This window comes from Lepidochelys olivacea, assembly GCF_965140295.1.
Source record: "Lepidochelys olivacea isolate rLepOli2 genome assembly, chromosome: 5".
NCBI classification, from domain to species: Eukaryota; Metazoa; Chordata; order Testudines; family Cheloniidae; genus Lepidochelys; species Lepidochelys olivacea.
In genome coordinates, this window is record NC_140415.1 from 61,040,954 (window position 1) to 61,068,364 (window position 27,411).

The 27,411-nt window shown below is 41.5% G+C and overlaps 1 protein-coding gene across 8 annotated transcripts in view; it reads right to left on the reverse strand.

The window, feature by feature from the left end:
- The window catches only part of KIAA0825, a 417,931-nt gene that overhangs the window by 356,910 nt on the left and 33,610 nt on the right, over nucleotides 1-27,411 (reverse strand). For 6 of the 8 annotated variants that reach the window (XM_084628509.1, XM_084628508.1, XM_084628507.1 and 3 more), the window contains one exon: nucleotides 22,715-22,794. The exons of 1 other annotated variant lie outside the window; for it this stretch is intronic. The gene's annotated coding sequence lies outside the window, so the exon portion shown is untranslated. Of the gene's footprint in view, nucleotides 1-22,682; nucleotides 22,795-27,411 lie in introns of all 8 variants that reach the window. One more of the 8 variants, XM_084628502.1, reaches the window with a different exon arrangement.

The window sequence follows — 27,411 nt, forward strand, 5'->3', positions numbered from 1 at the left end:
CCCCCCTGCACCCCCACACTCTGCCCCAGGCCTGACCCCCCGGCCCAGAGCCAGCACCCTGTACCCGCCTGCACACCAACACTCTGCCCCAGCCTGGACCCCTTCTCCTGCACCCAAACTCTCTACCAGAGCTTGCACCCCTCACCCCCTCCTGCACCCCAACCCCCAGCCTCAGGCTCAGCCCAGAGTTCCCTCCGACACTGCGAACCCCTCGGCCCCAGCCCAGAGACCGCAACCCTTCCCGAATCCCAACCCCTATCCCAGCCCGGTGAAAGTGAGTGAGGGTGGGGGAGAGCTAGCGACAGAGAGAGGGGAGAATGGGGGGGGGGAATGGGCAGGGCTTTGGGGAAAGGACGGGGTAGATCCTGGGTTGCCCTTAAATTCAAAAAGTGATCTTGGGCATAAAAAGGTTGGAGACCACTGGTCTAGATAATACTTAGTCCTGCCATGAGTACAGGAGACTGGACTAGATGACCTCTCGAGGTCCTTTCCTGTCCTATGATTCTATAGGTTCTAAAACAAAAACACAAGAGAAATGCTTGCACTCTATAGCATTTATTAGTCTCATTGATGAAACAAAAATCAAGCATCTATCAAAATTGTGCAGTGTTGTTTAACTCTGTCTCTGTTTTATTTTTAATTCAATAGCCAAGTCTGAATTTGAGTGGTAACAGTCTTCAAAAACCTATGTTCAAGAATCTGAAATGTAGTGAGATGTAAGGCACCATAACTGTAGGGTCAGACTGTAAAAGGTCTAATCCAGACATATACTGAGAGAGCTGGTGAAGTTAACTTCTCACTTTCTGGTAATGGTCTTAAAGGTTGACAGAAATATTTCTTAATTATTAAAAAAAAATGTGACTACTACTGACTAGAAAGTTGAAAGTATTTTTTTAAAAACCAGAATTACTGATTAAAACAAGAAAAAATGCCAAAGCCATTATAACATCACTGCTTGCTTTTCGTTAGTTACGTGGAAAATTAATTTCAGTCATCTCCTTTTGTCATGGAACGCTAATGTTACACTTCTTCTTTTGATTTTCTCCCATTGGTTTAATTTCCCGAATGGCCAAGGGTTTTGTACTTAACTTGTGTTTCATATAATGTACTATTTCCTCTTAAATTTGAACTATACATTTTTTACCCTTACTCTTGTGTAATTTCTTAAACCCATTTTCGTTATTTTTGTTTTAAAATATTTACTTAAAGCATAGCTCATTTTCTTCCCTCCTGCACTAAGAATTCAAACTGTTACAATCTGTAATTTTTTTTTTTACCTTTTTTAATGTTTTACACATCAAATTATTTTTAACTTCCAGAAATTGTTCTATCAAGGAGGAACACTTGATCATTAGAACTAATTCACCTTTCAGAGACACTTTAAATTTTCAAGGTCAAAAGATCAGATTAAACTTTTTTATGGCTCCATAGTGGAGGTTCTGGTAAGATATGCACTTAAAGCAGGAATAAAACCTTTTCATTTCACATTTTAAAGATTTAGTCTCCAAATTTCACACAATACCTCTTGGGAGGATAAGTGAATTTTCCATTATAATTTTTGCTAAAAGATTTACTAACTTTGACAGAGGAATCATTTTAAAATTATCTCTCTCTTAAATTTTTTCCTTTGAGTCTAATTTTTTCCCCAGTCCCTCTAACTAAAGAGCTGTAGTCACCAAACTCCACACACGTTTTCATGAAATGTGGCTGATTGGACAATTTTGCCCTTAAACCATATTTAATCATAACCTAAATTAGCTATGTTGATAGATATGACAGTTACTTCTGTTCTCTCATAATGTTAAGTCTGCCTACATGTCTCACTAGCTATGTTCTTCATGTGCAATCATAACACTTCTGAATATGTCCTTTTGTTGTGTTTGTTTCTAACGCTAGATCTCCCAATTTGTTCTGGGTTTTGACCAGCACCCTTTTTAAAGGCCTAAGAAGAACTTTTCCCACATTGCAAAATAGCACCTAGCAGTGTAGGGTTTTGTCTGTCTTTCTCAGAACACCTAAGAGATTTGTCTAGGGAGCAGATATTACATTATTGATATTTGTCATAACCAGACACTGGCCGGCTGGCATCTAGCTGGATCTTTGCTGTACATTGCATGGTGAGAGAAGTGCTCCAATGTCCCGTGTAGAAAGAGGGATCCTTCATTTAAAGTAGGGCTGTCAAGCGACTAAAAAATTAATCACGATTAATCGCACTGTTAAACAAGAATAGAATACCATTTATTTAAATATTCTGATGTTTTCTACATTTTCAAATATACTGATTTCAATTACAACACAGAATAAAAAAGTGTACAGTGCTCACTTTATATTTATTTTTGATTACAAGTATTTTCACAGTAAAAAAACAAAAGAAATACTATTTTTCAATTCACCTAATACAAGTACTGTAGTGCAATCTCTTTATCATGAAAGTTGAACTTAAAAATGTAGAATTATGTAAAAAAACCAACTGCATTCAAAAACAAAACAATGTAAAATTTTAGAGCCTACAAGTCCACTCAGTCCTACTTTTTGTTCAGCCAATTGCTCAGACAAACAAGAGTATTTACATGTGCAGGAGATAATGCTGCCCGTTTCTTGTTTACAATGTCACCGGAAAGTGAGAACAGGCATTCTCATGGCATTGTTGTAGTTGGCATCGCAAAATATTTACGTGCCAGATGTTCCTTCATGCTTCAACCACCACTCCAGGGGACATGTGTCCATGCTGATGACGACTTCTGCTCCAAAGCAGCATGGACCAATGCATGTTCATTTTCATTCTCTGAGTCAGATGCCACCAGCAGAAGGTTGATTTTCTTTTTTGGTGGTTCGGGTTCTGCAGTTTCCGCATTGGAGTGTTGCTCTTTTAAGACTTCTGAAAGCATTCTCCACACCTCAGCCCTCTCAGATTTTGGAAGGCACTTCAGATTCTTAAACCTTGGGTCGAATGCTGTAGCTATCTTTAGAAATTTCATATTGATACCTTCTTTGCATTTTGTGAAATTTGCAGTGAAAGTGTTCTTAAAATGAACAACATGTGCTGGGCCATCATCCGAGACTGCTATAACATGAAACGTATGACAGAATGCGGGTAAAACAGAGCAGGAGACATACAGTTCTCCCTCAAGGAGTTCCGTCACAAATGTAATTTATGCATATTTTTTAACGAGCGTCATCAGCATGGAAGCATGTCCTCTGGAATGGTGGCCGAAGCATGACGGGGCATACATATGTTTAGCATATCTGGCACATAAATACCTTGCAATGCCGGCTACAGAAGTGCCATTAAAATGCCTGTGCTCACTTTCTGGTGACACAGTAAATAAGAAGGTAGCATTATCTCCTGTAAATGTAAACAAACTTGTTTGTCTTCGCGATTGGCTGAACAAGATATAGGACTGAGTGGATTTGTAGGCTCTGAATTTTTACATTGTTTTGTTTTTGAGAGCAATTATGTAACTAAAAACCCCTACATTTGTAAGTTGCACTTTCATGACAGAGGTTGCACTACAGTATTTGTATGAGGTGAACTGAAAAATACTGTGTTTTTTTTTTTTATCTTTTACAGTGCACGTATTTGTAATCAAGAATAGTATATACTTGGATTTCAATTACAACACACAATACAATATATATGAAAATGTAGAAAAACATTCAAAATATTTCATAAATTTCAACTGGTAGTCTATTGTTTAACAGTGTGATTAAAACTGTGATTAATTATTTTTAGTTAATTGCGTGAGTTAACTGTGATTAATCAACAGCCCTAATTTAAACCCATTCCTTTCATGAAGAAAGATGTGGGGGAAATCTGGGGCCTTCCTGGTCCTGATCCCAGGATAAAAACTGATCTGTCTGTGTCTGTGTTTTGTAAGCTACACATGACTTATCTTGCTGAATAGTTTGTTTGGGGAGGAACCACATGTGCTATTCATGCACTAGTTGTGTTATGCTGTATTTATGGCTTTTGCTCGAACCCCATTGGTTGTCAGTTTGAAGAATGACCAGACACAGTACATTCATTTGAAAAATGGATTTCCGATGCCCTTCAACAGATGACCTTTCATAGATTTACTACAAAAGATGTTCCAAGAAACACTCTGAGCCAAATCCTAATTCCATTGATATAAGTGGGAGTTTTGCCATTAACTTAAAAAAGGTATTTGGCATTATATAGAACAAACTTCCAAAAGAACTGGTAAAAGCCTTATGACACTGAAAACAAGACTGAGCAAAGCACTAGAAGCACACCACAAGGAACAATCCTGAGTTGGCACGAGAAGGGATTAAGTATCCTAAAAAACATCTTTCCCTTCTCTATTTTCTATTATTCTACAATTTCTGGAAGAGAATAAAGTAAATGGTAAATTAATTTTTAAAGTTTCTGACTTCAGAGACAAGGACTAGGTTATTAATGCTACACACAATATCCTGAAGATGAATACAAGGGCAGATTACAATGATGTGAAACGTCATTCCAATAGTGCACGGAAAACACTGGGATTTCCTGATTCTCCGAAAAATCGTCATCATTGTGGGGGCAGTGGCCTCAATATTGTACAAAGCTAAATTAAAAGAATGGCAACAAGGAAAACTAGGATCTTTGTTTAAATAAAGGGGTCGGGGGGGGGGAACAAGAATCAAATTAGGAGGACACTTAAAAACTAATGCAGTACTTTGCAAGTCCCAGGAATCTTTGTACTGTTTCTCCTTGGTTGGAGAGGATGAAGCTTTTAAGGTCTGAACCTTGTTGACAAGTAGCCAGACGAGTAGCCAGACCATGGTAAGACTGGTACAGTGATCCAGAAGTTCACATGTATTACTGGCTTGGTGAAATTTAATTATAGAACACACTACCAGCCTGGAGTATCTGCCCTGTTCTATGACAGTCTTCCCTGACGTAGGAACAGTTGTGAGCCACTCCAGACAGCGTGACAATGATGTACTTGTTCAGACCTCAGAAGTCAAATATAGTCTCAGATCTCCTTTGGACTTGGGGATCAGAAAATAACATGAATTGAACTTCTTTCCCCAATGTTAAAGGGGAACTACTTCTGTGGCCCCTGAAGTGTGTAGAGTCTGAAGCTCTTGAAAAAGCAGTGATTCACAAGATGGGTCCCAGAAAAGGTATGTGGTCAGAGGAGGGGATGGTTAGGAACTGGACAGAGTATCCTAGTCCCACAGTGCTTAAGACCCATTTGTCTTCCCAATCATTGTAGAAGTGGGACAGCCTGTCGTCCCCCCCCCCCAAAGGGGGAGAGGGGGAAGACAAGGAAATATAACTGAAAGATTGCTGATAACTGGAATGCTGACCTCAAGATATGAGTCAGATTGGCTTTTTGCTCAAAGCTGTTTGGTGATAAGCTGGCTAGTTACAGGTGAAACCGGAGGATCTGCTCTTCTGTGGTTTATGCTTCCTATTTAAAGTCTTGCTGCCTAGAAGGATAAACTGATTGTCGGAAATACTGCTGGGAGTACTCACATCTCCTGTAATGTTGTCTCTTGATGACTAGAGTATAAGCTCCCAATGAAAGTAACATAGCTCAAGAATCTTAAACAGAATGTAGGGTTTCGTTGTTCTTTTAAAAAAACAGGAACCACCCATCAAAAGGGAGGTCTTCTGTATTCTGTTGGACATTGGGAGTTATACCAGAGTTCTGTAGCCAAGCAGCTCTTCTCATTGTTACAGCTGGGGCCATCATCCTAGATGAAACATCTGCTACACTGAGCACTGACTGCAGTAATGTCTTAACGAGGAATACCTTAAACTCTTCCTTGGCATCTCTGATAACTCCTTGGTAAATTTGGACATTTATCTAAGTAAGATTTTGTAAGATGCCTCCTAATTAGTTATGCACTTTTGTAGTGATGAGATAGATTTAATCTTTCTCCCCCATAAAATCCAGTCTCTTTTTCTTTGGGAGTTGACTTGTAGTTCCCCTGTCACAAACTCTCATTTGCAGCATTACAACAAGAGGGGCTAGATGGAAGTAGAAACATTCTTGCATAGCTACATAGTACTACTTGCCCATATGCTTTGGTTTGGGAGGCAAGGAAGCTGGAATGTGCCACAAGGACATTACAGGGTTCAGGGGAGATTTGTTTATAAAGAGGGCTGAGACCTGAAGAATGTCCACCAATTTATGGGTATTCTCTTGGACAAACTCAGCCTGGATGCCCAAGGCTGTAGCCATTCTCCTTAGGAGGTCTTAATGAGACTTAACGTTTTCAGAAATAGGATAAGATGAATCCAGGATAGTGGAATCATTTGGTGAGGATGATGACAGAGGAAATGGAACACGTGGACCCTTCTGAGGGCAAGGATTGTTCCTGTGCTAGTAAGTTGCTCTGCTACATTAGTGATTCTGTAGGAGCTATATCAGTTTGTATCTCCAAATTAGATGTGTCAGAAGGTGGGACAATGGAAGGATTAGGTGACCTTGCTCTGGAATGATTGGGATCTTGAAGAGCGGGAGGCACCCCAAGCATTCCCAGGGGATGACTGAAGAAATGAATAGTGTATAAGAGACCAGAATGTGCTATAAGTCCCATGCCTGATGTAGGAACAGTGTCAGTCTTGGTGTTGATGCTGCTCCTCCAGAGGCAGTCTAGAAAACTTCCATGATCAATACCTGGAAAGGGATGGAGAGGAGAAGAATATTCCAGACCTGACTGTGAGGAAGCCTGCAAATAATCCATAGGCAGTGGAGAAGCCAGACCTGTAGGGGCCACCAATCATCCCGGTCTGCCTGAAGTCCAGTAAGAAGACAGTATTGGTACCAAAATCAGTACAGTAATAGATGCCAAAGATGCCACTCAGGATGTTGAGACCACACTAAAAGCCATTACCGAAAAGGCCATCAGTACTGTTGCAGAGGTCAGCGCCCTGTTCAAAAAAATGGCTCAGTACTGAACACTGAGACTGATGCTACAATTGGAGCTGAAGACAGTATCAGTACTAAAGAAGGGTGTCTCAATGCTGATGATGGAACTGGAGTCACCTCTTTACTGGGCTACGTAATCAGTACTGAGGAAGACAGCAGTAACACAGCACAGTCCAGGGCAATCAACTTGGACAGGCACGGGACTGCAGAGGGTACTTCCACAACTGAGGACTCCTATATTAGAGGAGAACCCAGAATGAAAAGCAGAGTAAATCAGCTGCTGCCTCATGTGACTGTGGGGTCAATTGGGACCAAAACTGATGCTGTTGGTACTGGACTCAATCTATGTCCTGTTGATGGTACTGGAGTCAACAATATGGTACTCACCTGGTGTTCTCACCTCAGTACTGGGAAGAGGGTAGATGGCCCTGCTCTGTCTTGGACACTTGAGAAGTTTCTGCACTCCTCTTAGAAGAAAAGGAAGAATCTTTCTGAGACCTAGAATAGCTCAAAACAAGTTTGTGAGTTCTCTTCCACAGAGGTCCAGGGGTAGGAGAGCAGTCCCTTCTTCTTTTCAGATAAGAATGTGAGTCTAACAGGAACCAGTCCCAGTTCTGAAGTAGTTTAAGGGGCTGGATGATCTGTGAAAATATCCCAGAGCTGAAGTGGGCCTCATGGCTTGTTCCATGAAGTATTTCTTGAGGATTAGGTCTCTGGCAACTTGCATTCTCTTTTTGAACAACCAGCAGATACTGCACTTTTCTTTAATGTGTCCCTCTCCTAGGCAAAAGCAGAGTGTGGGGGTCACTATTCAGGGTAGCCACCCAAAGTATAGTGCTTAAAGCCTGGTGATGTCATATCACCAGGTTTACTAAACTAAAAAACCATTAAACAAACTACTAAACCGAAATAATTTTAACTAACTAACTAAAGGGTACTACTAAGCTAATACTAACTATTTACAAAGCACACAAAGAAATCTTGCTGTAATGCAGTAACAGTGAGGAAAAACTACACGGGGTGTTCTGTCTCAGGCTCTGGGTGGTGATATGGAACTGGGGGGGTGGGGGGGCGGAAGGAATCAGGGCAATGGGAAATCAGCAGGGGAAATGAGAAGACATGGATTACATGCACTGTTCTGATAGGTTCCACTACACAAAGTTCTCCAGCTTCGGCATGCTGGGCACGCACACATCTGAATGGAATATATATCTGCCAGCACTCAAGAACATCATTCTATTTACCTTAGTTATATATTCCAAAAGGTTTTCTTTTTGACACTTAACTACAATCAATTATAAAACTTTAAATTGTATGTGGAAAATTTCATAACCATACAATCAGAGACCATGGACCCCAATATAATATCAAACATAAAAGACATTTAATTCATGTTATTTCAGCATCCTAAAGGACAGGAAGCTCCGTGTTTAGAGAAATTAACACTTTTGAGGGGGCGAGAAGGGGGTTGAGACAATACCTTCCACTGATAACATTAAATGTTTTACTGAATCTAGAATGAAATGCAAATGTAAGATGCATATGATATTCAGTAGTATTTGCCTGAAAATTACACTCAGTGCAAAAAAATGCTTCCAATTTGCCTTAACACTGAGTATCTCACCCTCATAATATGAAAAAAAGTTATGCTTCTAGCAATTTTATGCTATGCAGAGGCTATATAGTTAACATAATACAACTATGTACACCATTTAGCACAGTGTTGCTCAACTGATGGAGTATGTCTAAAACAGGGATCAAGGGGGAGAGAGGGCTGCAACATCACTAGGACCCAGCAGAAGCTTGGGCATGAGAGAAGGAGCAGCCTGCTTCCTTTCCCTCTCTCTCCACTCTGCTATTGCCATTCCCCACAAATGTGCCCATCCCTTCCTGTCCACCACCCAATCCCAGAGCACCTCTTCACACCCACAAAACTCTAAAGCTCCAGTTCATGGGAAGGAGTGTCACCTCCATCAGTAATTTTTTCCTCACCACTAGCACTACACCCAAATTGTAATGAGCTGTGACCTGAACACAACATATTCACACATTCTCACTGCAGCTTTGCCAGTGACTTGTGGCCTTGAGCAAGTCACGTAACAGCTGTCTCAGGTTTCATACTGTATAATAGTGATAATAGCAAATACTAACTCAAAGGCTTGTTTAAGGGTATTCACGATTGTACAATACTTGGAAAATGTAAATCACTACACAAGTACTGTATTATTATAAATGTTGAGATACTTGGGATTCAACAGTTAAATGTTTTGCAGGTGGTACTATGGATAAGACACTGAATTGGGACTCAAGAAATCTGGGTTCAATTGTTAGCTCTGCCACAGATTTCCTGTGTGACCTTTGGGAAGTCAACTGATTTCTGTGTGTTAAAGTTTCCCATCTGTAAAATGGGGATGATACTATTCCTTTCTCGCATCTTTTGTCCGCTCAGTACTTATTCAGTAATCTCTTCAGGGTAGGGACTGTCTGTTAGCATATTTAGTGCCTAGCACAAATGGAACCTGGCCTCAGATGCGGCCTCTACATGCTATTGCCATAGAAATAATAAACTACAATTAATGCTCAATTTGATGCATATTTTGACTAAAAATATACTGTGCATGTAAGGATGCTGGTTGTACCCATCTGGTGTTCTACAATAAGAGATACACCATATTTCTTTTGTATTGATTTATTTATTGTATATATATTGAATACTTACTGTATATCAAATAGATTACACAAATGAATTTGACTAAATGATACATAATATATGATTAGACACCTAAACATACATACAATGTGCACTTAATATGTTTTCAATAATTAAAATTTAGCTGTATGCATAACAGCAATAATTTGAGTTTTTAAATAGTATCTAAAAGTGGCAGAAAAAGATTGTTATTTAAAAACAACATGAGGCCAGTCATGGAAAATTAACCTGTAACAGACAACCTTTAACATTAGAGCTCATTTTATGCAAAAATATTTATGCTAGAAATTTCTTACCAAAATTTAAGTCAATAAAAAAATCTTATGACCCGTTCCTTCAATTCCTAATCCCCAGTATTATTCCCTTTGAAGTATACTTGCCAGCTCTATGAACTCAAAAGAAGGATAACGTGTTGTTGGTTAAGTCTTTTCACGGGAAGAACTGACATTCTCCCTTAACTTTCCCCCTACCACTCCCAAAGTGAAAATAAACAACTGGCTCTTTCAGTGTTGTCAGAAAATCCATTACTATAACTGCATTTTACCATATTTGCCACTTAACATATAACAGTGAATCTCACATTTAGAATCCATCATATCAACATAGTCATCATGATCCAAGCTGCAAATAATAGAGAGTGTCAGTGTCAATTTTGCTTTCTCACACTTGCTTCCCTTCACTTCATCTGATTTTAATAATCCCTGTCAAACCACAAACAGTCCAAATTACCTTCTTGACACAGAAGCTTTCAAGGAGGAGACAGAATCTCAACTTTCATTTAGTATCTACAAAAGAAAGCTGTCCAGCTGGACAAACATTATTTCCACTCTTGACAATCTCTACAGTAAAGCATATGTTTTAATTTTAACTGAAGCTGCCAAGAGTTTGATATGAGCTTCTTGTTTAGTATAGATTGACTCTCAGGATTAGCAAGCCAACAACTGTAGTTGTGTTAAAAGAACCCAGCAGGTTCTACTAAAAGATCATTCATAAACTGCACCTAACAGATTGAAGGAACATGCAAGAGATGGCAAATGCACATTGTGAATTACCCATCCCCACACACTTAATTAGGAAAAAAGAAGAACATAAAAGAAGTGGTTGCGGAAGATGATATTTCTGATAATTTCATATTTCTAAAATTCACTAACTAAATCATGCAAAAACTCGCAGACAACCAATGATGTAATCAAACTTCTAAGGAACATACAAGTTATATTTTCACCCTCTTGAACAATAGCCTAAGAAAGCTGACCATTTGACTTCTGAAAACGTGTTCCAGACAAATAAGCTTCCACAAAGTCATCTGATCTGCAAGCTTTTTCCCCTGGCTGACTTGTCTTCAAAGTAAACTTGGTAGCATAACTCACTGTTTCACATGGATCAAGTTTAAAAGTAACTGATTTCTCTGATGAACCACTGAACTGTATAATCAGCATTCTATTTAGAGCTTATGTTAGTCAATTAAAGCATAGTATGAAAATTTACATAAGGAAAAAAAGTAAATTAAGATACTAAGAATCAATAGGCTTCTGGATACAGCAGGTCAGGAATTTCCTAACAAAATGTTTTTTCATCAGAAAACACCAATTTATCAAAACCAAAACTATTCATAGATTCATAGATTCCAGGGCCAGAGGGAACCATTGAATCTAGTCTGACCTCCTGTATAACACAGGCCATAGAACTTTTTCCTCCTGTCTGCAGGAAAAGGTTAGTTTTGTCAAATTTCCTGTTTTGAAAAAATGTTGAATTAAGTTTGAAAATGGTCAATAAGTCCCATTGTTTCAAAATGAAAAAGTTCCATTTTTGGGTTGAAACAGCTTTTCATTTTGAAATTAAAGGTAATTTATAGTTAAAAAAAAGATCAGAATCATAACACAATTTTTCAGTTGAACCAATTCAATTTTTTTTAATGAATTTTTTTGAGATTTTCACTTTTCATCCTGATTTGGGGAATGGGAAAAAATGTTGAAATCTCCTAAATTCTCACACGACAACACAATAGTTTCCTGCCTAGCTCTACTTCTGGTCAGTTAGAGAGGCTAGGTTCCCTGACTAAAAACCCCACACACATTTTGTATAACGCAGTATCAGACTTCGAAGTGTTATTAGCCATTAGGAAGCAATATAAACTAACTAAAGATCTTTCTACTGAAAATCTCAAGTTGTAAAATATTTTTGAAATACAGTACATGACATTTGTCTGTTCCATGCTGCTTGACTTAGCCCCATACACAGGACAAAGTAACTTTGATTAATTTTAAATGATTCTACTTTAAGTAGCCATAATAATCCAAGACAATAAAAGCCTACCATGAAACAGCCTCAAAATAAATGACAAAGTCGGCAAATAGGTGTCTAAATGGGACATTTTTATACTTAATTGCAAACAGGTTTTAGAGTTCCATACCGAGAAAACAGTTGCATTCAACTTTCTCTTTATTAATTAGAATATAGGACTGATATAAGGGCTCTCATTTAATTTTTGGCTAGTAAATGATCTCCTCCATCATACTATTCTTCCCTGCCTTCTTTCATTTGTTCTCCATCCCAAGCAACCTCAGTGACAAAGGAACACGATCATGCCCTATTACTGTGTTGTTCTCTCATAGTAGAGCTTTCCTAGCGACATGGTAACACCTGGTGCACATATTTTTGATCTTGAAATTCTACACCATATTGATTTCTATTATAATATCTCAGTATTTGATTTAAGCCTCACTCAGCATTTTAACTTTTATCCCCAATATCACATTACATGTAAAATATACCAAACCTTATTTTTCCTGACAGATACTAAGATGGCGACCAATAATGTTCATAGGGATAAGCAGGCCAACCAAAAGGTACTGCAGGAGTAAAAATCAGTTTGGTAGTAGTAACTGAGATAATACTTCATGGATGACTGTCCACATTACAAAACCATTCACCACTCAATCCACCATGATTATCAATCTATTCTCCGACACAGCCAGGACTAGTTTAAGAGCGGTAAAGCAGGTCATAACTGAGATGCCTTTAAAGAGCTGCCGGAGGGGAAAATAGAAAGGACTAGGTTACATAGCATCTGTCTACATAAGTATAAATATCATTCTTAGTTTTAATGAAAATAGGGGAATGGATTTAGGACATTCTGTGAAGAAGAGTAAATTTCACTTCTATGGGTTTGGATATAAATTTAGGATGATACATCACTCTGAATCCCCAGCAGAACTCCTACCTGATGTCAATTACACCTCTGCAAAAAAAACACCAAAAAGTTGATTATGTTCTTTATGTAGTAATTAAACTTTTAACATTTATTATTTGCTCAGTATCTTATTGCGATGTTCAGCATTATTCAAAAGAAAATACTTTCACATTTAGGACAACTGCTGTGTGATGGGGCATCCATCCCATGCAAGGCTTAAGGGTTAAGGTGGCCAGATAGGCCAGTTAATTCCCCAGGCTTCATCTGGAGGAGGATTGATGAAATGAGGATCAGCTGGACAGGAACAGGAGGTACCTGTATAAAACCCAGAGGCTGAGAAGAGAAACAAGAAGGTAGGCTGCAGCTACTCTCTGAGAGGAGGAAGTTGGGAGACTGGTGAGCCCAGAGAGTGGGAAACCCAGGAAGGTAGAAAAGGCTCTGGGGAAAGTAGTAAGACAGGACAGTGCAGGCCTTGGCTGCTGACTGGAGGGCCTTGGTTCCCCTATTGGCCACTGGGGACGTGGCACTAACGAGGCAGAGGACAGCCTGATTTGTTACATACCCCCCAGAAGTGGGAAGCATGGAGTGACCTGTGCAGAGGTCAAGTCACAAAGAGGAGGCTGCAGTTCCCTGAGCAAGAGGGGTCCGCAGGATGAGAGAACAATAGGAGAGACACCTCTAGAGGAGGGCGCAATGCCTGGCCAGAGCTAATCCCCAGGATGAGGTGCCACTAGCCGTGAGTGAACCCTGTCACATGCTGGTATTTCTGCCCTTTGTTTCTTTTCACCACCCTTTCAATGTTTCTCTCCTTCTTCACTGTCTCTCTTCTTCCTTTATCTCCTTACAGCAGCTTCACAATTCTTCACAGTCTTCACTCCCAGCTCTTTTCCAATTCTAGCTGTTGAAATGATCAATCACAAAATAGCTAATGCTAACATTTGCCGTGTCATCAGTAGGCTTACAGTTGATCCCAAAAGATGGATGGAAGCAGCGGAGTTCACACCTCCCAGAGTTACTGTTTCAAGCTGTCTGTAGACGCAGGCATACGTCATTGCGTTTTTATATTTCGTTCATATTTCCAAAGTGATATTTACAACCATGAATACCAGAAATTTACTGTTTTGTTTTTTAAATGAAAGCTTGCAGTCTGTAGAACTTGAATATGCCATATTAGCTACATCAAATGGCCAGGATCTACTCCTGTGCTCACCCAGGAGTTTAATAAGGATGCTCCTATTCACACCACTGGGCCAAGTTCTGCTGAAAATACACATTCCTTACTCAGGAAAAACTTCCATTTAAGTCAATGACCCACTCAATATATGTGTTTAGTTTTAGCTGTTAGGGAAGCACATCAACTGCAATATATTCAATTCCACACTCCCTTGACAGTTCACTCCACTAATTATATAGCTAACTCTTCTTAGTCTGCCTGTAAGATAGTTTGCAGCCACTTTAGGAGTCCTTAAATATTCCAGGATAACGTTCTCTGCTGTTTTGCCAATTATTTGATATGATTTCATGGATTAAATCTATTCATCCCCATTTTATATCATGTCACCAACTACCATTCATTATGTGCACATATGCATTTTTTCCCCAAGGAGTGAGGTCACAGTCTTTTTTGTTGCATTTGATTATCCCTTAAAACAATATTTGACATATAACTTTGCTACTTTAAAATTTATCATATTTTATCCAATTTATCTTTGCTCTGTATTCTTGGAATGGAACATGTATACACATCACTTCTCCTATCCAGTCTACCTGACCTCTTCCCCAGTGCTGCTTTTACTGATGTTGGAGTCAAAATTTCTTGTACATTAAGGAAGCCAGAGATTTTTTTTCCCTGGTAACAAATACCTTCACTCCCAAACACAAAGCCAGTATTGTACGTTAGCGGACAAAGCAACCATCTCCAGAGTATGGTTATTCAAGCACAAATATGCTTATTGATATGTATGTGCATTTATACAAAATACAAGCTCCTCTACAAAATTAGCGTGAACAAAAATAGCTGCCCAAATGATCATGGAACAGGAAACAAAAACTGGTGCAAGTTTTGACTTGACCATTATTGTAATTCCGATGTCACATATATTTATGAATTATTTTTCCAACTATTTGCCCTGCAGAAGTCTTCATCTTTATGTTCCCTCAGCATTTCTCAGCTTGTAATCTCATCCTATTAGTCTTGTAAATAAATGCTTACAATATAAGTTAAGAGTCCTTTATTTGTGGATGGCACTCTTTACTTATATAGTACCACAGATGTTTTGTAATGTATAATAAAATGAAAGAATCTCTTTTAAAAATAAATTATTCATGACTTCTTATGGCACTACATTTATACATGTATTGAAGGAGCTTTAGAGGAAATGAAAGAACAGTTGTCATGGCAGGAGCTACTTCTTCATTCCCAAGGCTCTTCTTAATTGTGCTTATCCTCTTCTTAGGAGGATTTTATGGAAACAGACATCTCAAATTCCAGATGAAAGGATAGCATTTACTGAAATTTACAGGAAGTTCCTGGTCATGAGGCAATGAAGAGTATTGCAGCTGGCAAACATTTCAACCTCAACATCTAAAGGAGAATTTATACTTTCTACTGAGGGATTGTTTCAGAAAAAGGTGGCAAAAGTGGTGATTAATCACTTAAGTTGCACCAACTCCTTACAAATTTTGCTAATTGTGACAGACCTTGTGATAACAAAACACAGTGAAATGCCATAGGAAAAGGCAGGGAAATCAGAATTTAAAATCCATTTCAAGCTTCCATTCTCCATATCAGCAGATGAAGGAAGTATCGTGGAGATAATTTCCCTCAACTTCAGAGTGGAATGCTTCATGTAGTAATATGACAGCAGTATCTCCTGGGTGATTTGAGTATGAAGCAAGGGTATTAATGAGGGACCTCACTGCATGACATCAAGGTGTCAAGGACCTCATTACAGGGAGGAACAGAGCCACAGGTATTAAAAGATGAAGAAGGAAATGGTACCAAAGATATGTTGTCAAAGTCTCCTATAATTTATAGCCCAGACTATGACTTCCTACTTTCTCTCCTTTGTATGGTAAATCCCTTTTGGGTGTCAATCAGCAATTGTGATGCTGAAAGATGTCCCTCCTCCCCGCTGTAATAAAAAACTACAGTAAGGATATTATATGAAATTCTGTAATGCTGAAGGCACATAGCTTTTTGTTTCATGCCTAAAAGTGTGTGTGTTCATAAATATCGTACAACTGAACATCATCATGTCCTGTGTTATTCCTTACATAATTACAAGCCTCAAGTGCATCGTGTAATCACACAAGTGCAACAGTGTAAACAATGCATGCTATTTGTCTTATTAATATCTTAAAAAATCTTTTGCATCTAACCAATTTTGTATTGTAAATTTAAGATTCTTCTCAAAAAAGGCAGAATATATTTCATAATAGAATGGGAGGAAAAACTGATAGAGGAAAGATAAAAAGGTAGTAAAAGATTTCCCTGCACATTCCCATTAATGAGTTCACAAATTTATTTTTTCTTGAATTAATTTTACTGCATTCTTACAACTTTTATATAAAGCAAAAAATTACAAGGCTTAAGAAATAGGATGATGAGGTAGCTAGGAACTTATATTCAAGATTTTAAAAGCTTAATCCATTTTGTTTTTGTAATTTAACCACTTAAAATTGAGTGCAGTGACAGCTATGTTGGATGAGTTCCGACTAAACCTATTTTTAGTTCAAATGTTCCATTACAGTATGCTTCCCTTAAATCAGCTACTCCATCCCATCTGAAAGTGCAACCGCATTTTGTCCGGGGACCAAATCCCCGGAGTCTGGAGGACGGCGATATGCACCTCTCTAGCCGAGGTCCGAGGCGTCCAACACGAACTCGATGGGAGTGGGGAGGGTTGTCGAACGGAACCCCTTCCAAGACTGTTCTGTGGTCGGTCCACCACTGCAGCGAGGCAAGTATCAATCTTTGGTAACAATCTTTTCCAGGGGATCTCAGAACTGGGAATAGACCGTCACCAGCCATTGTTGCAGGGGCCACATCTGGAGCCTGGCATGGCAGACCACTTAACTGCATGCTACCATGTGGCCCAGCAGGCGCAGGCAGACCCTGGCAGTAGTCAGAGGGAATGCGGAGACTTCTGCAATGAGGTTTGTCAACGTGTGGAACGTTTCCAGCAGCAGGAATGGCCAGGCGCAGGTCGAGTCAAGGACCGCTCCGATGAACTCTGTCCTCTGCCCTGGCACTAATATCGACTTTTTGTCCTTCACCAGCAGGCCCAGAGTGCAGCACGTAGCGTGAAGCACCGTGACATCCCTTTGAACTTGAGACCTGGAGCTGCCTTTGACAAGCCAGTCATCGAGGTATGGGTAGATCTGGATACCCCTGCACCTGAGGTAAGCCGCTACCACTGACATGCATTTGGTAAACACTCTTGGTGCTGTCACCAGGCCGAATGAGAGGACCGTAAACTGGTAGTGGTGGGGCCCCGCCATAAACTGGAGGAAGCATCTGTGATCTTGAAAGATCGCTATGTGGAAGTATGCATCCTTCAAGTTGAGGGCAGTATACCAGGCTCCCCGATCCAGGGAGGGGAGCAAGGGGAAGGGTAGAAAGGAACGGTAGGGTATAACCCTGTTCCACTGTGCTGAGGACCTAACGGTCTGAGGTTATAGCTGACCAGGCAGGGAGAAAGAGGGAAAGGAGAACACTCAGAAAGACGGATCCGGGGAATGGTCTGGAAGTTCACCCTCGGGTGCACCCTCAAAACACCACTTACCCCCCGGCTTATTCCAGGTAGAGTCCGACTGGGCAGAGGGTAGACGCAGGTGGCTGGGATGGGACTTGTAGCCCTTGACTTGTTTATGGGGCTGGTCCTGCCAAGGCTGGCTCCCCTGACCCTGTGGCTGCTGTCATTTGAACCGCTTATGCGCCAGGGCTGGGACATAGAGACTGATGGTCTTCAGGGTGGTGCGGGAGTCTTTAAGGTCATGCCATTTGTTTTCTTTTTGCTCCACAAATAGGGCCCAGCTGTTGAAGGGCAGGTCCTGCATAGACTGCTGGGCCGCGGTGGACAACCCAGAGAGGAGCAGCCAAGACTCTCGCCACCTGGAGATAGCGGAAGCCACGATGCAGGCAACAGCATCATCAGCGTTTGACACCACTTGGAGGGCCGCCCTGGCTGCGGTCATGCCCTCATCAAGGATCGCTCAGAACTTTTGGAAGCCTTCGGGAGCGCCCCTTCAAACTTGGCCATGGCTTATCATAGAATCATAGAATATCAGGGTTGGAAGGGACCTCAGGAGGTCATCTAGTCCAACCCCCTGCTCAAAAGCAGGACCAATCCCCAATTAAATCATCCCAGCCAGGGCTTTGTCAAGCCTGACCTTAAAAACCTCTAAGGAAGGAGATTCCACCACCTCCCTAGGCAACGCATTCCAGTGTTTCACCACCCTCCTAGTGAAAAAGTTTTTTCTAATATCCAACCTAAACCTCCCCCACTGCAACTTGAGACCATTACTCCTTGTCCTGTCATCTTCTACCACTGAGAATAGTCTAGAACCATCCTCTCTGGAACCACCTCTCAGGTAGTTGAAAGCAGCTATCAAATCCCCCCTCATTCTTCTCTTCTGCAGACTAAACAATCCCAGTTCCCTCAGCCTCTCCTCATAACTCATGTGTTCCAGACCCCTAATCATTTTTGTTGCCCTTCGCTGGACTCTTTCCAATTTATCCACATCCTTCTTGTAGTGTGGGGCCCAAAACTGGACACAGTACTCCAGATGAGGCCTCACCAATGTCGAATAGAAGGGGACGATCACGTCCCTCGATTTGCTCGCTATGCCCCTACTTATACATCCCAAAATGCCATTGGCCTTCTTGGCAACAAGGGCACACTGCTGACTCATATCCAGCTTCTCATCCACTGTCACCCCTAGGTCCTTTTCCACAGAACTGCTGCCTAGCCATTCGGTCCCTAGTCTGTAGCTGTGCATTGGGTTCTTCCGTCCTAAGTGCAGGACCCTGCACTTATCCTTATTGAACCTCATCAGATTTCTTTTGGCCTAATCCTCCAATTTGTCTAGGTCCCTCTGTATCCTATCCCTGCCCTCCAGCGTAGCTACCACTCCTCCCAGTTTAATATCATCCGCAAATTTGCTGAGAGTGCAATCCACACCATCCTCCAGATCATTTATGAAGATATTGAACAAAACCGGCCCCAGGACTGACCCCTGGGGCACTCCACTTGACACCGGCTGCCAAATAGACGTGGAGCCATTGATCACTACCCGTTGAGCCCGACAATCTAGCCAGCTTTCTACCCACCTTATAGTGCATTCATCCAGCCCATACTTCTTTAACTTGCTGACAAGAATACTGTGGGAGACCGTGTCAAAAGCTTTGCTAAAGTCAAGAAACAATACATCCACTGCTTTCCCTTCATCCACAGAACCAGTAATCTCATCATAGAAGGCGATTAGATTAGTCAGGCATGACCTTCCCTTGGTGAATCCATGCTGGCTGTTCCTGATCACTTTCCTCTCATGCAAGTGCTTCAGGATTGATTCTTTGAGGACCTGCTCCATGATTTTTCCGGGGACTGAAGTGAGGCTGACTGGCCTGTAGGTCCCAGGATACTCCTTCTTCCCTTTTTTAAAGATGGGCACTACATTAGCCTTTTTCCAGTCATCCGGGACTTCCCCCGTTCGCAACAAGTTTTCAAAAATAATGGCCAATGGCTCTGCAATCACAGCCACCAGTTCCTTTAGCACTCTCGGATGCAACTCGTCCGGCCCCATGGACTTGTGCACGTCCAGCTTTTCTAAATAGTCCCTAACCACCTCTTTCTCCACAGAGGGCTGGCCATCTATTCCCCATGTTGTGATGCCCAGCGCAGCAGTCTGGGAGCTGACCTTGTTCGTGAAAACAGAGGCAAAAAAAGCATTGAGTACATTAGCTTTTTCCACATCCTCTGTCACTAGCTTGCCTCCCTCATTCATTAAGGGGCCCACACTCTCCTTGGCTTTCTTCTTGTTGCCAACATACCTGAAGAAACACTTCTTGTTACTCTTAACATCTCTTGCTAGCTGCAGCTCCAGATGCTATTTGGCCCTCCTGATTTCATTCCTACATGCCCGAGCAATATTTTTATACTCTTCCCTGGTCATATGTCCAACCTTCCACTTCTTGTAAGCTTCTTTTTTATGTTTAAGATCCGCTAGGATTTCACCGTTAAGCCAAGCTGGTCACCTGCCATATTTACTATTCTTTCGACACATCGGGATGGTTTGTCCCTGTAACCTCAACAGGGATTCCTTGACATACAGCCAGCTCTCCTGGACTCCTTTCCCCTTCATGTTAGTCCCCCAGGGGATCCTACCCATCCGTTTTCTGAGGGAGTCGAAGTCTGCTTTCCTGAAGTCCAGGGTCCGTATTCTGCTGCTTACCTTTCTTCCCTGTGTCAGGATCCTGAACTCAACCAACTCATGGTCACTGCCTCCCAGATTCCCATCCACTTTTGCTTCCCCTACTAATTCTTCCCAGTTTGTGAGCAGCAGGTCAAGAAAAGCTCCCCGCGAGTTGGCTCCTCTAGCACTTGCACCAGGAAATTGTCCCCTACGCTTTCCAAAAACTTCCTGGATTGTCTATGTACCGCTGTATTGCTCTCCCAGCAGATATCAGGATAATTAAAGTCACCCATGAGAACCAGGGCGTGCGATCTAGTAGCTTCTGCGAGCTGCCAGAAGAAAGCCTCATCCACCTCATCCCCCTGGTCCGGTGGTCTATAGCAGACTCCCACCACTACATCACTCTTGTTACTCACACTTCTTAATCCAGAGACACTCGGGTTTTTCTGCAGTTTTGTACCGGAGCTCTGAGCAGTCATACTGCTCCATTACATACAGTGCTACTCCCCCACCTTTTCTGCCACCTGTCCTTCTTAAACAGTTTATAACCATCCATGACAGTACTCCAGTCATGTGAGTTATCCCACATATTGAAGTCATATCGGCCAAGGAGGGCTTGGTGGTTGGCTACTCTCAGCTGAAGGCTGGAAGACGAATAAACCTTACGTCCAAAAAGATCCAGCCTCCTGGAGTCTTTATTTCTGGGGGTGGCCCCTGGTTGTCTCTGCCTCTTCTTGTGCTTTACCACCTCGACCACAAGGGAATTGGGGCCTGGGTGGGAGTACAAGTACTCATGCCCCTTGGTTGGCACAAAATACTTGCATTCGGCCCTTTTCCCATGGGGCCAGGGAAAAGGGGGTCTGCCACAGGGCATTAGGGATCTTGAAAACACCTTCATGAAGGGGTAGAGCCCCCCGTGGCAGGAGCCAAGGAGTATAGGATGTCAAACAGGGAGTCTGAGGATTCTTCCAGAGGGCTCTTCCAATTCCTCTGCCTGAAGTTAGAAGTGACCCTCTTCAAAAGTCCGTGGTGAGCTTTGGTGTCATCCTCAGGAACCGGGTGAGGGGGCCCCATTATAGATTTGTCTAGTGACGATAAGGATGATGCCGGTGCTATGGGATCCTCCACGTCCATTGGTGGTCCAGCAGCTTGCTCCTCTGGGTCCTCATGGACCTGTGGGGTCTTACCCTCCGAAGTCTCAAGCACCTGAGAGGGATGGGATACCGAGGCTACTGGCCCAACACTGATTGGGCAGCCTGGGAAGTTGGGTGAACCCCTCAAGGGTTCCCCAGGTACCATGACGCTGGCCACTGAGCTTGGGGCATAGGACAGGTTTCGGTGCTAATAATGTAGTTGGCACCACCGATACCGGGGCTTGTCCCGCAGTCAGGGCCCCACCATCTCCAGGGAAAGCAGAGAAAAATTTGAATAGGGCCCTGACAGCGCTGCCTTCTGATTAGGCTATAGAATGAGCACATGACACTCGATTGTTCCCTAACTGGAGGGACAGGGTGTAGTGGAGACACATTAGGCTGCCTGGGGGAGGGTGGTGGAGACATCCTCCCCCAAACATCACCACTCCCCCGCTCCCACCCCCTGCATCCCTGTGATGCTGCTTGTGGGGCTGTGGCTGCACAAGCAGCTGCCCAGGGACACACTGCGCTGCACAGCACAGTCCAACCACTTGCCCCATGCTGGGAGGCCCTACACTGGGAAGTGGGCATGGCTCCACAGGGCTGCAGCCCTGGCTCAGCTTCAGCCCGAGCAGTCCATTGAAAAGCCTCTGGCAGTCCAGATTTGGCCCAAGGTCTGCTTATTGACTACTTCTCACGTAAAATAACCTTTAATATACCCTTTGGTTAAATAACTAAGCATTTAACAACTCATATAAACAATCTGCAAACTAGCATCAAAATAATTGTTATGTCCTATGACCACGTATCATATGATATATAATATAAAATACTGTTATATATAAACTACTACATTGCTCTGACCTGTTCACATATTACAACACAATCATCTAAAGTATATTCAGAGCCCAAATCCACCTATTTCTCTACGATTATGCCAAGTACATCTGGTCCACAGAGAAGTTATGAATTTCTGTAGTGGCTCACCCTGAGCAAGATCACTTTTAACTTTTCTTTTAACTTAAAAAAAATAAAAAAGCTGAAATTCAAAGTCAGCAGCTGTTACATGGTTCTCCAAACAAGTGTCTAAAGAATAAAATCTCACATAGTCTTGATTAGAAACATCTGACCTATATGTCAAAGAATTTTTAAAATGTAAACCTATCTTTCATCCTTTGCTTCTGGTCAGTGGGAGGAAAATTGTGTTTTGAATGCACATGTATGACAGCTATGACAATTTTCACACTAGAATTTCATAAACATATATAATTTATAACAGGGCAATCTTGAAAAATATTCTGCCAGGTACATCTGTACTAAGTACAGACTGTACTCTACAGTACCTTCACTAAACAGATTTTCTTTGTAACATCACCTTGTGATCTTCAGCTTTAACAGTTTTCTTAAGGGATCATGTTGAGTTCACATAGCACTAGCAGAAGTTTTTCAATAGCCCTATGTAAAAAACAAACAAACAGGTAATAAGATTACTGACTGGTAGCATTTTAGGAATAAAAAAATTCAAAAGTAAGTCTTAAAGATGTTTTAATGCTACATAAAAATATGTTTCAATAAAAAGAGAAAATTCTTAATTCCCATTGATAAATTGTTAACTTATGCTATTGGACAGATTTTTTTTTTTTTAATTTAAGTGCTGGTTTTAACTTTGAGTTTCTTCATTTCAGCTGGTGCATGCCTCAAATTTGTGTGTGTGTGTAAATCTTCTGACCAATAACTTTGTCTGAGTCAGATTTAACTTGGAGGGATCCACATGGGTGAAAAAGGGCTACTGCTGCTTGCTATAGAAGTACAGTATATCCCATCCATCAACTGAATATTCTGTAATACAACTTTGTGAAAAGAGGGTTCTTGACTCTTTCAAGTCAAGTAATTATTAAAAATGACTGAGAATTGTGAAGAGTTTTAAAAACTCATAATTTTGTATAAAGGAATGGAAATTCCTTCGAGAGTCCTCTCCAGAATGGATCAGCTGTGGCAATGGGAAGAACTCTCAGTCAAGTAGCTAGGATGTATGTTGGGAAACACTAATACCACCACTAGTCCACAATTAAAAATTAAACTCCTGCCTAAATATGCTTTTAACAAATAGACCAAAACTACTGAAGAATCCATTTCTGTCTTCTGGGTACAAAAACACAGAGTGTTTTTTTAAAGAAATAAGTAGTAAAGGAAATGCAAAAACCTATATGAAAAATGACATTAAGGTTGTGACACCAGAGAACAAAAGCCAAGAAATTTAAAGTTAAGCTGACACTCAGTCCTTAAATCATGCTATTGTGCTTCTTTTTAAAAAGCAACAATGTGAGTTAATGACAAGTTGTCAGCTTTAACTTTGAATTGCCTGAAGTTTGTCATTTGGTGTTTGTGTCACAACCTTAATGTTATTTAAATGTAGTTTTTAATATCTATTATTTAAAAAGGTCTACTTTAAGACAGCAAAGAGCTTTGATGGAGTAAACCTCAAAGTATACTGCATTGCCGGTATGCCACTTCATTAGAAGTAGTGCATAAAACATATGCTGTTGACAAATCTAATTCATTAAAGTTGAGATAGATGCACTTTAAAACAACTGGCTGGCATCATTATCTACAGTTCCTTTTATAAATTATTCCTCTTTTTCCTTTTGACTGAACTTGTCACTGTTCCCTTTTCAGAATATGAATGTTATGCCTTAAAATTCAATACTTTCAACGTGTTTAGACAAGTCAGAAGTTAAATAAAGTAGCTTATTTGCTAAAAATAAGTGTGTAAGCAAAAAAACTTACACCGATTATTTCAGTGATTTTAACTGAAGACAAGTAAAATTAGTTAATGTATAGCAGTTTCAGCTTGATCAAACACATAAAATAAAAATGTATTGAATAGGAATAGGGAATTAAAAAGTAGAAGAGAGAGTAGATTCTGGCAGCCTTGTTGCATTGCCATGCAGATGATTTGAATTTAGAATGGAATTGTGCTCTGCAAGAGAGAGGAGATCAGGCACATCACAATGTGACAGCTGACACATACTTTTAAAGGGAAATTGCTAACTGTATTACTCTTAGAAACCAAAACACAGTGCAGCATTATGTTGACTGTTTGGAGGAAGCTATGAGCTGGCAAAGTACACTTAATCAGAGAAGAAAATTTCTCACATATTAGCTACTTTCTTTTCTATGAATTAGATGTTCAATTAAAAGGTCATCCTTCCTTGACAGTATGTGAGGGTAACTACAAAGTTCATCTATAAGCTTCTTCAGTGCAAGAATTTAACTTTTAGTTTCTTTCAAAAACTACATAATGCTACACACAACTGGAAAACTGTTATTGAATTAGTTACATAAAATGCACCTCAGTATCTGCATATGCTGTAACAAATCATTTTTAAAGGCTGGTGGGAGCAGTGGACATGTAATTCAGAGAAAGTTAAATTAGGAATTTTTTCTTGCTCTGTCCTATACACCTACCAGTTCTTCACTAAATATTAGGTGTCCCAACTAATTCCATAGTCTCTTACGTTTTGGATGAGGACAAAAGGATAAAGAACATTTTTTTTTAGGATTTATTAAACCTCAAGTTCATTTAAGGGTAAACTCCGAAAATGTATCAGGAAAAAAAATTTCCTGATGAAAAATGAAGTTCAACTGACCGAACTTCAGGAATCCAGGAGAGCTGGCTGTATTTTAAAGAATCCTTATCGAGGTTGCAGGAACAAATCATCCCGATGTGTAGAAAGAATAGTAAATATGGCAGGTGACTAGCTTGGCTTAACAGTGAAATACTTGCTGATCTTAAACACAAAAAAGAAGCTTACAAGAAGTGGAAGCTTGGACAAATGACCAGGCAGGAGTATAAAAATATTGTTCAGGCATGCAGGAGTGAAATCAGGAAGGCCAAGCTGCAACTGTCATGGGATGTTAAGAACAACAAGAGGGGTTTCTACAGGTATGTTAGCAACAACAAGGTGGTCAGGGAAAGCGTGGGCCCCGTACTGATCAGGGGAGGCAACCTAGTGACAGAGGATGTGGAAAAAGCTAATGTGCTCAATGCTTTTTTTGCCTCTGTCTTCACGAACAAGGTCAGCTCCCAGACTACTGCACTGGGCAGCACAGTATGGGGAGGAGGTGACCAGCTCTCTGTGGACAAAGAAGTGGTTCAGGACTATTGAGAAAACCTGAATGAGCACCAGTCCATGGGGCCAGATGCACTGCATCCAAGGGTGCTAAAGGAGCTGGCGGATGTGATTGCAGAGCCATGGGCCATTATCTTTGAAAACTCATGGCCATCGGGGGAGGTCCCGGGTGACTGGAAAAAGGCTAATGTAGTGCCCATCTTTTAAAAAGGAACGAGGAGGATCCGGGGAACTACAGGCCAGTCAGCCTCACCTCAGTCCCTGGGAAAATCATGGGGCAGGTCCTCAAGGAATCAATTCTGAAGCACTTCGAGGAGAGGAAAGTGATCAGGAACACTCAACATGGATTCACCAAGGGAAGGTCATGCCTGACTAACCTAATTGCCTTCTATGATGAGATAACTGGCTCTGTGGATGAGGGGAAAGCAGTAGACGTGTTATTCCTTGACTTTAGCAAAACTTTTGATATGGCCTCCCACAGTATTCTTGCCAGCAAGTTAAGAAGTATGGACTGGATGAATGGACGATAAGGTGGTTAGAAATCTGGTTAGAACATCGGGCTCAACAGGTAGTGATCAATAGCTCCACGTCTAGTTGGCAGGGGAGCTATTTGCCCAATTTTGCTACCCGAAGCAGTCGCCACCGAATTGCTGCCGCCATGATACCAGCAGAGCTGCCGCCGAATTACCGCCACATCCAGAAAAGCAGCAGAGCTGCTGCCCAAAAGCCGCCGCGGCGGGAAGAGCGGCAGAGCTGCCGCCGAATTGCCACCACGGGACACAGACTGCCACCCCATTCTGAATGCCGCTGCTAGCACCTGCTTGGAAAATTAGTGCCTGGAGCCGGCCCTGTTAGTTGGCAGCCGGCATCAAGCCGAGTGCCCCAAGGGTCGGTCCTGGGGCCAGTTTTGTTCAATATCTTTATTAATGATCTGGCGGATGGCGTGGATTGCACCCTCAGCAAGTTTGCAGATGACACTAAACTAGGAGGAGTGGTAGAGAAGATGGAGGGTAGGGATAGGATACAGAGGGACCTAGACAAATTAGAGGATTGGGCCAAAAGAAATCTGATGAGGTTCAACAAGGACAAGTACACTTAGGACAGAAGAATCCCATGCACTGCTACAGTCTAGGGACCAAGTAGATAGGAAGCAGTTCTGCAGAAAAGGACCTAGGGGTTACAGTGGACAAGAAACTGGAGTCAACAGTGTGCCCTTGTTGCCAAAAAGGCTAATGACATTTGAGGCTGTATAAGTAGGAGCACTGCCAGCAGATCGAGGGATGTAATCATTCCTCTCTATTTGGCATTGGTGAGACCTCATCTGGAGTACTGTGTCCAGTTTTGGGCCCCACACTACAAGAAGGATGTGGAAAAATTGGAAAGAGTCCAGTGGAAGGCAACAAAAATGATTAGGGAGCTGGAGCACATGATTTATGAGGAGAGGCTGAGGGAACTGGGATTATTTAGTCTGCAGAAGAGAAGAATGAGGGGGGATTTGATAACTGCTTTTAACTACCTGAAAGGGGGTTCCAAAGAGGATGGATCTAGGCTGTTCTCAATGGTAGCAGATGACAGAACAAGGAGTATTGGTCTCAAGTTGCAGTGGGGGAGGTTTAGGTTGGATATTAGGAAAAACTTTTTCACTAGGAGGATGGTGAAGCACTGGAATGGGTTACCCTAGGGAGGTGGTGGAATCTCCTTCCTTAGAAGTTTTTAAGGTCAGGCTTGACAAAGCCCTGGCTGGGATGATTTAGTTGGGGAGTGGTCCTGCTTTGAGCAGGGGGTTGGACTAGATGACCTCCTGAGGTCCCTTCCAAACCTGATATTCTATGATTCTATAACTCTTTGCACCAGACACTGTGGGAACACAAGACAAGACACCAGGAACATGGTTTAACTAGGCCACAACTTTATTAACACATTTAGAAACTATCCAGCA